The following is a 10,000-nucleotide window of genomic DNA, read 5'->3' on the forward strand; positions in this document are numbered from 1 at the left end:
TCTCTCTTCCGTACTCTCTCTCTTTTTCTTTGTTTCTTTTTCTTCCATTCTCTTTCTCTCTCTTTCATTCTTTCTTTCTCTTCTCTTCTCTTCTCTTCTCTTCTCTTCTTCCTCCTCTCTCCCTCTCCTCTTCTTTTCTTTCTCCCCTTTTCCTCTTTCTCTCTTTTATCCCCGTGAATATTTTATCCCGAACTCAGAAATCCGCTTCATTGGTTCTGAACGCCGGCCGCCGGAGAGACCTCGCGGCCTTTCAGAGTCGGGAATAAATATTTCCGAATATACACACACACACCAATACATATATATATATATATATATATATATATATATATATATATATTATATATATATATATATATATAATATATCTATATAATGTGTGTGTGTGTTGTGTGTGTGTGTGTGTGTGTGGTTGTGTGTGGTGTGTGTGTGTGTGTGTGTGAGTGGTGGGGTGTGGTGTGTACATACATAAAGCAAGTTTCCATTCACGGCATTGTGCTGATGGCCTCTTTTCCCTCCCCGAGACCGCGCGCGATTCAATGGACGGAAACTAATACGTGTTTGAGCGTTTAATTTGCAAGATCAACGTAGTGACGACATGAGGTAGGAGGGAGGGAGGGAGGGAAGGAGGGAGAGGGATATCGAGGGAGGGAGAGGGGGAGGAGGGAGGGAGGGGCAGGGGGGAGGATGGAGGGAGGGGCAGGGGGGAGGATGGAGGGATGGAGACGGGGGGAGGGAGGGAGGCAGAGGGGGGAGGAGGGAGGGAGGGACAGGGGTGGAGGGAGGGAAGGAGAGGGGGAGGGGGAGGATAGGAGGAAGGAAGGGATGAAGGAATGAGAGGGAGGGAGGAGAGAGATGGAAAGAGAAGGGAGGTGGGGGAGGAGCAGGGGAGGGAGGGAGAGATAGAGAGTGGAGAGAGAAAAGGGGAACAGAGAGAGAGGGGGGGGGGGGGGGGAGATAGGGGAAAAGATACAGAGAACAAAAAGATAGAGAGAGGTATAGAAAGATACAGAGAGATACAGAGAGATACAGAGAGATGCAGAGAAAGAGAGAAAGGGGAGAAAGAGGGGAAAAGAGAGAGGAGGAGAGAGAGAGAGAGAGAGAGGGAAGGAGGGGGAGGGGAGAGAGGGGGGGGGGGGGAGAAAGAGAAAGAGAGAGAGAGGGGGGGGGAGGAGAAGGAGAAAAAGGAGGAGAGAGGGGGGGGGGGGGGGGAAAGAGAAAAAAGAGAGAGAGGGGGGGGAGAAAGAGAGGGGAGAGGGGGGGAAAAAAGAAAAGAGGGGGGGGATGGGGGAAGATGGAGGGGGAGGGGGGGGGAAAAAAGGAGAAAAGAGAGGGGAGGGGAGGGGAAGGGGAAGAAAAAGGGGAGAGAGAGAAAAAAAAAAGACGGAGAGGGGGAGAGAGGGAGAGAGGGAGGGGAGAGAGAAGAGAGGGAGAGAGAGGGGGAGAGAGAGAGAGAGGGAGAGAAAGATAAAGAGGGATAAAGAGAAAAGAGGGAGAGAGAGAGAGAAAGAGAGATACAGAGAGAAATAGAAATAGAAAGAGAAAGAGAGAAACATAGTGAGACAAAGATAAAAAAAAAAAATCATTGACTGTCAACAGTTCTCGTGAGTTGCCAAGTAGACTTTTCGTTCTCCCTTTCGAAAAGGGGATTACGCAAGAGAAAATAACTATCGAAATATATTCTCTTTTCTTTCTCTTCTTCTCTGAGGACGAACATCGAAGGATCAGGATTCTTTTAGGACCGCGAAATATCCCTTTTGATATTGGCCCAAAAATTTGAAAAAAGTTTTTTTAAAAGAAAAAATTTTTTCTGTTTTGGGTTTAGTTATATTTTATCTCCTTTCGTCTATCTATCTATCTTTCTACCAATCTCTCTGTCTCTCTCTGTCTGTCTCTCTCTCTCTCTCTGTATATATATTATATATAATATATTTTATATTTTATATTATAAAATTTTTTTTAAATTTTATATAAAATATATATAATATATTAATATATATATATATAAAGGGATATTATATTTTTTTAAAATATTTTCCCTGTCAAACTTTGTCCCTTTTTCTCAATCTATTATTATTTCTCTCTCCATTTCGTAGGCCGAAGATAGACAGACAGGGGCGGACAAACAAAAAGGAGAGAGAGATGGGGAGAAGAGAGAGAGAGAGAGAGAGAGGAGAGAGAGGGGAGGGAGGGGAGAGGGAGACTGAGAGTGAGAGTGAGAGTGAGAGTGAGAGGGAGGGGAATGAGAGTAATGAGAGTTGAGAGTGAGAGGAGAAAGTGAGAGAGAGAGAGGAAAAGAGGAGAGAGAAGGGAAAGGGAGGGGGAGGAAAAGAGAGAGAGAGATGAGAGAAAAAGAGGGGGGAGAGAGAGGGGGGAGAGAGAGGGGAGGAGAGAAAGGGGAAAAGGGGGAGAGAGAGAGGGGAGAGGGGAGAGGGGAGGGGGGAGAGAGAAAGATAACGGGGGCCGGGGAGAGGGGAGAGAGAGGCGGGGGGAAGAGGGGGGTCGGAGAGAGAGAGAGGAGAGGCAAAAAGGCCAAAAAGAAAGGGGGAGGAAAAAGGAGAGGGGAGAGTAAAGGGGGAGCAGAGAGAGGGAAAAAAGAAAAAGAAAAAACCCCCACCCCCTTTCCCTTTTTAATGTTCGTAACAAAAAAACAAAATTTGTCATTTTTTGGGGGCCCCTTTTAAAAATCTTTTTCCCTTTTTCCCCCCCTTCCGGGTTTTCCCAAAAAAACCTTTGAATTTAAAAAAGCCCTCCCTTCAAATTCTTTCCTTCCTTCTTCCCTTTTTCCCCCAATCCCCTCCCCCTCCCCCCCCCTAAAAAACCACCCCCTAACCAAACCCCTCCCTTTTTTCCCCTTTTTTTCCCCTTCCCAATCCCTCCCCCTCCCCCCCCTCCCCTCCCATCCCCCCCTTTCCCCCTACCTTTCCCTTCCCCCTCCCTCCCCCCCCCTCCCCCCCCTCCCCCCCCTCCCCCCTCCCCCCCACCCTCCCCAAACCCCCCACCCACCCCCCCCCCCCCCAAAAAACCCCCCCCTCCCCCTTTCCCGCTTCTTTTCCCCTTTTTTTCATTTTCTTTCAAAAGAGAAAAAAATGTTTACAAATTCCAGAGTCAATAAATAAGAAGCAATAACCATTACATCATCTGAAAGAAGTCGGGGAGGTGTTCCTCGGGGAAAGATGAGGGAGAAGTGTGTGTTGTGAGGGAGAAGTGTGTGTTGTGAGGGAGAAGGGTGTGTTGTGAGGGAGAAGGTGGGGGGGTGAGGGAGAATGGGGAGATGGGTGTGAGGGAAGGGGGATTTTAAGTGTGGGGTTTTTGTGTGTTGTGGGTGTGGGTGTGTTTTTGTGTATGTGTATGTGTGTGTTGGTTTTGTTTTTACCCTTTGGGCCAGTCTTCCCTTTTGTTTTTCCCTCCCCCTCTTTCCCCTACCTTCTCACCCTCACCCTCTCCCTCTCCCTCCCTCACCCTCCCTCTCCCTCTCCCTCTCCTTCTCCCACACCCCCAACTTTTTCCCCTCCCTCAAACTTTTTAGAAAAAAAGGCCGTGAAGATACAGGTGGCCTTAATGTAAGGGGGTTTTGCAGTGACAGGAGAGCCTTGTGTGAAAGGGAGAGGGGAGGGAGGGAAGGAGGGGAAGGAGGAAGGAAGGGGAGGGAGGGAAGGAGGAAGGGAGATGGGAGGGAGGGAAAGGGAGGGAGGGAAGGAGGGGAAGAAAGGGGGGAAGGGGGGGGGGGAAGGAGGGGAAAAGGGGGAAGGGGAGGGAGGGGGGGAAGGAGGGGAAGGGGAGGGAGGGAAGGAGGGAAGGGGGAGGGAGGGAAGGAGGGGAAGAAGGAGGGAGAAAGGAGGGAAGGGGGGAAAGGGGGGAGAAAAGGAAAAAGAGGAGGGAAGGAGGGAGAAAGGAGGGAAGGGGAGGGAAGGAAGGAGAAAGGAGGGAAGGAAGGAGAAAGGTGGGGAGGAGGGAAGGGAAGGGAAGGAAGGTGGAGAAGAGAGAAGGGAATGAGAAAGGGGGAGGAAGATAGGGAAGGATTGAGAGAGAAAAGAAAAGGAAGAGAGAGAAGGGGAGGGAAGGAGGGAAGAGTGGGAAGTGACAAGGGAAGGGAGTGGAGGAAGGGAGGGAGAGAGAAAGTTAGAGGGGAAGGAGGGAAGATTGAAAGCAATATTAATGAAAATTAAATACAAAAAATATTACAATTCTCGAAGTTTATTTCCGTGTTGTGGTCTAGCGCTTCAAAAAGGAACCAAGGAATAAATGCATAGATAAATAGATAGATAGATAGATTAGTAGATAATTTAATTGATAAACAAGTAAAATGGACAGATAGATAGATAAACAGATAGATAAACAAAAACAAAAACCTTCCCGCCAAAAATGTACATCTCAAAGTTTATTTCCGTGTTGTGGTCCGGTGCTTCATAAAAGGAATAAATTAATAAATTAAGAGATAGATAGATAGATAGATAGATAGATAGATAAGTAGGTAATTGATTAAATGAAATGAATAGATAGATAGACAAATTGAAAAATAAGCAGAAACGAAAACCTTCTCTCCATAAATAAACATATCTCTCCGAGCTTATTTCCGTGTTGTGGTCCGGCGCTTTATAAAGGGACAAATGAATAAATAAATATAAATAAATCAACAAATAAGTAGTTGAATGGATAAACAAATAAGCGAACGAATGAATACAAAAATAGATAGATAAACAGAAACGAAAACCTTCCCTCCAAAAATAAACATATCTCTCCGAGCTTATTTCCGTGTTGTGGTCCGGCGGTTGTATATTTCGGGAAGGCCACGGCGCTAATGGAAGCCTAACATTCCACGAGATATATTTCTTGCAAACTACTTGGGAGAAAAATAGAGTGAGGCAAGTTTTAGGGCAACTTTCATGCGGAATTGAATACACGGCCCAGTGGGTTGGGTCGGGTGGGCTTGAGTGCGTGGATATGTGTGTGTGTGTGGATGTGGATGTGGATATATGTGTGTTGTGTGTGTGTGTGTGTGTGTGTGTGTTGTGTGTGTGTGTGTGTGTGTGTGTGTGTGTGTACATATATACATACATACATGCATACATACGTACGTACGTACATACACACATACATACATACATGCATGCATACATAAATACATACATACATATATTCAGACAGGCAGAAACACTCACACATGCACATCAGCCCTTTCTGGTTGAGTTTCTAGAATAATATTTTAAAATCTTACTTTGCGTTTGCGTTTATATCCGTGTGTGTGTGTGTGTGTGTGTGTGTGTGTGTCTGTCTGTCTGTCTGTCTATATGTATGTATGTATGTATATATGCATTTATATATGTATGCATGAATGTATGTATGTATTTATATAGGTATGCATGTACGCGCGCGCGCGCGTGTGTGTGTGTGTGTGTGTGTGTGTGTGTGTCTTTGTGTGTGTCTGTGTGTGTGTGTGTGTGTGTGTATGTGTGTGTGTGTGTATGTGTGTGTGTGTGTGTGTGTGTCTGTCTGTCTGTCTGTCTGTCTATATGTATGTATGTATGTATATATGCATTTATATATGTATGCATGAATGTATGTATGTATTTATATAGGTATGCATGTACCGCGCGCGCGCGCGCGCGCGCGCGCGTGTGTGTGTGTGTGTGTGTGTGTGTGTGTGTGTGTGTGTGTGTGTGTGTGTGTGTGTGTGTGTGTCTGTCTGTCTGTCTGTCTGTCTGTCTATATGTATGTATGTATGTATATATGCATTTATATATGTATGCATGAATGTATGTATGTATTTATATAGGTATGCATGTACTTATATATGTATTTATATATGTCTGTATGTATATATGAATATATATGAATGTGTGTTTGATATCAATATACTTAATACCAATCATTACAGAGAAACAAAACCACAGTTTCATAATAACCGAATTAAGATGTGATTGACTAATTGCCAATATCAGTTATCCAGAGTAATTACCGCCAATAAACATCAGTAAATTCAAAAGATATATATAAATAAATACATCTAACAGGTCTGTAATTTATTGTAAAAGATTAAATGGATTAATTAACGGACCGCAGCAATCTTTTGTGTTTATATATTATGATTACGTATTTTGTTTCTCTGTCATGCATTTCTGACGAAGATACAATCGAAACCGGTCAAATACATCTCTTGTATTTTGAAGATATTCATTCTCATTCATACCTTTTATACATCTGTCATTAGGAATACGGTTCAGTTGCGTATTCTTTTTCCTTTTCCTCGTTCGCTATATTTGTCTTTTGTCTCTTTTTATCTCTGTCTATTTGTTTGTCTGTGTCTGTCTATTTCTTTCTCACTCTCTCTCTGTCTGTCTGTCTGTTTCTTTCTCACTCTCTTCTCTCTCTCTCTCTCTCTCTCTCTCTCTCTCTCTCTCTTCCTTCTCTCTCTCTCTCTCTCTCTCTCTCTTCTCTCTCTCTCTCTCTCCTTCTCTCTCTCTCTCTCTCTCTCTCTCTCTCTCTCTCTCTCTCTCTCTCTCTCTCTCTCTCTCTCTCAATGAAGAACACAAGCAATTCGCAGCCAAATGCACACTGTTACTATTGTGTAAAATATTAGAAAAAAAGTAACTGACAACTCACCCTGGACTCTAGATCAATCCGATTCGCTAAGCTTCTTTTATACTGCAATAAACTGACCCTGAATACTTGTCTTTATATATGGTTTGTATTTCTAAAACATACGATAAACACCATTTGTATACTTTTTTCTTTCTTTCTTTTGTTGAGAGTTCATGGCTTCATGGCTTTTATTCCTTTCCAAAAGAGACTCAACGAATCGGACAACGCATGAGGTTGAGTTGCCGGTTAGCCTTTTTTCCTCCCCCGGAGTATTTTGGCGCGCTCTTGGTCGCAGAATGTTGTCAGGAAGCGAGCCATCAGGAGTCACTTTGATGGCCGGGATTTTTTAAAACGTTAACTTGCTTTTCTCGTGTACTTTTGTTGTTCTTCCTTTTTCTCCTCTCTCTCTTCCTTCTACTTTTTTCTTCCGGTCCTCCTCACTCCCTCCTATTTTCTCTCGTTCCTTCTCTTCTGCCTTTATTCGTTATCTCTCCTATCTCCTTCCATCGATTCCTTCTTTCTCTCTTTCGTCCATGTTTCTGTCTCTACCTTTATCTTCCGTTCCTCTAATCTCTCGTTCTTCCTCCCCTTCTCTTTCCTCTTTCTCTTTCCGCTCCTCCTTCTTCCCTCTCTTCTCTCTCTCGTCTTCCTTATTCTTCGTTCCTCCTATCTCCCTTCGTGCTCTCCTTTCTTTACCTCTCCCCTCCTCTCCTCCTCCTCTCTCCTCTCCTCCTCCTCTTTCCTCTCCTCCTCCTCTTTCCTCCTCTCCTTCTCCTTCCTCTCCTCCTTCTCTTCCCGTCCCCCACCCTCCCTCATCTCCCTCTCATCTTTCATTATCCCCCGTTCCTCATATCTCCCTCCCCCCCCCCCCCCCATGCCTCCGCCTCCAGGGTTCTAATCCAAGCTAGTGATCTCGTTACCTTCGCAATATCTCTGCGATTAGCGATTTTTGCCTCTGGATCAATCTCTCTCTCTCTCTCTCTCCCTATCTGTCTATCTGTCTGTCTGTCTCCTTCTTTCTTTGTCCGTCTGTCTATCTACTTATTTATGTATCTTTCTCTGTCTGTCTGTCTGTCTGTTTCTCTCTCTGTCTCTCTCTCTCTCTCTCTCTCTCTCTCTCTCTCTCTCTCTCTCTCCTCTCTCTCTCTCTCTTCTCTCTCTCTCTCTCTCTCTCTCTCTCTCTCTCTCTCTCTCTCTCTCTCTCTCTCTCTCTCTCTCTCTCTCTCTATATATATATATATATATATATATATTTAGATATATATATATATTATATATTATATTTTTTTCATATATATATATATACTATATATTACTAATTATACTATATATATTATATATTATATATCTATATATATATACATATATATATATATATATACATATCTCTCTCTCCTCTCTCTCTCTCTCTCTCTCTCTCTCCTCTCTCTCTCTCTCTCTCTCTCTCTCTCTCTCTCTCTCTCTCTCTCTCTCTCTCTCTCTCTCTTGGTTAATATGATAATGACAGTAATTATGATATAAATATGATGTAAATGACGATGATAAAATTTAGGAGAGTAATAATGACGTTGGTGATGCAATTAATACTATTAATTAATGACAATAAGAGTTATAGCCATTAATATAATTAAGTTCCTACATATATTAGAAAGCTATAAAAAAAACAGTAATAGTATTCACGATAACAGTATTCACGATAATAGTATTCACGATAATAGTATTCACGATAATAGTATTCACGATAATAGTATTCACGATAATAGTATTCACGATAATAGTATTCACGATAATAGTATTCACGATAACAGTGAATCAATAAGAACAATCGTATTGATTTATAAATCACGATAATAAAACTGAGAGTGATAATGCTACGAAAATACAATGAAAACTGAAACAATATTGCTAAGACTTATAGCTTCGAGCAAGAACAGACACACAATGCATTCCAATTTTTTTCCTCTTGATGTAATTTCGCTCGCGAGTGAAAGTTTATATCACAGAAAACCATTTTTTCGTACCTCTTTCCTCCTCCTTCTACTCCTGCGAGAAGTTTAACAATCTTGTTTGTTTTTTCTTCTTCTTCTTTTCTTTTCTCTCTTTATTTTTTTCCTTTTTTTTCACCTTCAAGTACAATAAACTATCGTTGTTGAGGATGCGTGCGCTACCCTTCTCCCGTGAGAGATTGTTGCATCTTCGAAAGTTTTGCGTTTGAAAATGGTGATAAAAGGATTTTTGATATACACTTTTTTCCTCAATTTTCCCTACTCCCTTTTCTTCTTTTGTCTCATATCATTTTTTTTTTTTTTTAGTTCTGCCTCTCTCGTCTCTTCCTTTCTCCTCTCTGTCTTTCCTCTGCCTATCTCTTTCTCTTTTTTCTGTTCTCTTTTATCTGTGTATCTATCTACTCATCTAGTAATCCCTCTCTACCTACCTATCTATCTATCTATCTATCTTTCTATCTGTCTATCTCTCTCTCTCTCTCTCTCTCTCTCTCTCTCTCTCTCTCTCTCTCTCTCTATATATATATATAAAAAATATATATATATATATATATATATATATATATATATATATTATATATTTTATATATATATATATATATATATTATATATACATAAAATATATATATAAAATATATATATATATATATATATATATATTATATAATATATATATATATATATATATATATATATATATATATATATGTATATATATATATATAGATAAAATATATATATTATATATATATATGTATATATAAATATTTCATTTCTCTCTTTTCTCTTTCTTCTCTTCCTCACCTCTCTATTTTTTCTCTTCTTTTATTATCTTTCTATACCTCTGTCCTTTGTCCTTCTCCATCCCTCCTCTCTTTCTCTTCCTCCTTCCTCCTTCCTTCCCTTCTTCTGTCTTGATTCTCTTCCTTTTCCTTTCTGCCTCTACCAATTTTATTATTGTTGTTCATTTAAGTCGTTTATTATGTTCCTTGTTGCCTTTTATTCTGGCCTCCAAAAGTTTTTGGTTTTCATTCGATTTTTTTTCAAATTATTATTTGTTTACTTTGTTACTCCTATCTATTCAATTTTATATCTATTTTTCAGTTCATAGTTGTTTTTTTCTTTCTTTCTTTCTTTTTTCAAAGTTTTGTGCTTGGAATGTCCAAGAGAAAATTTCCATTCTGTTTTTTTTTTTTTTGAAGTGTGTTTTGTCGAAAGTTTTAGATTGGGTTCGAAGAGAAAAGGAGTTTCCTTGAAGTGGAAAAAAAATGTAGCAGAAATTTCGTGGAATTTTTACCCAAGTCTTGATCGTAATAACAATGATGGTGATGATAAAAGTGACGGAGTGAATAGCGAGGATAATGATGATGAAAACAACAATGATAACAATATTAATTACTATTATTATAATGGT

General features: G+C 41.0%; 1 protein-coding gene across 1 annotated transcript in view; it reads left to right on the forward strand.

Annotated features, from left to right (window-relative positions):
* Positions 1-10,000, forward strand: part of LOC119599213 (tubby protein homolog) — a 37,628-nt gene that overhangs the window by 2,394 nt on the left and 25,234 nt on the right. The gene's annotated exons all lie outside the window — the stretch shown is intronic.

The sequence above is a fragment of the Penaeus monodon genome, chromosome 42 (assembly GCF_015228065.2).
Source record: "Penaeus monodon isolate SGIC_2016 chromosome 42, NSTDA_Pmon_1, whole genome shotgun sequence".
In the NCBI taxonomy this organism is placed as follows: Eukaryota; Metazoa; Arthropoda; class Malacostraca; order Decapoda; family Penaeidae; genus Penaeus; species Penaeus monodon.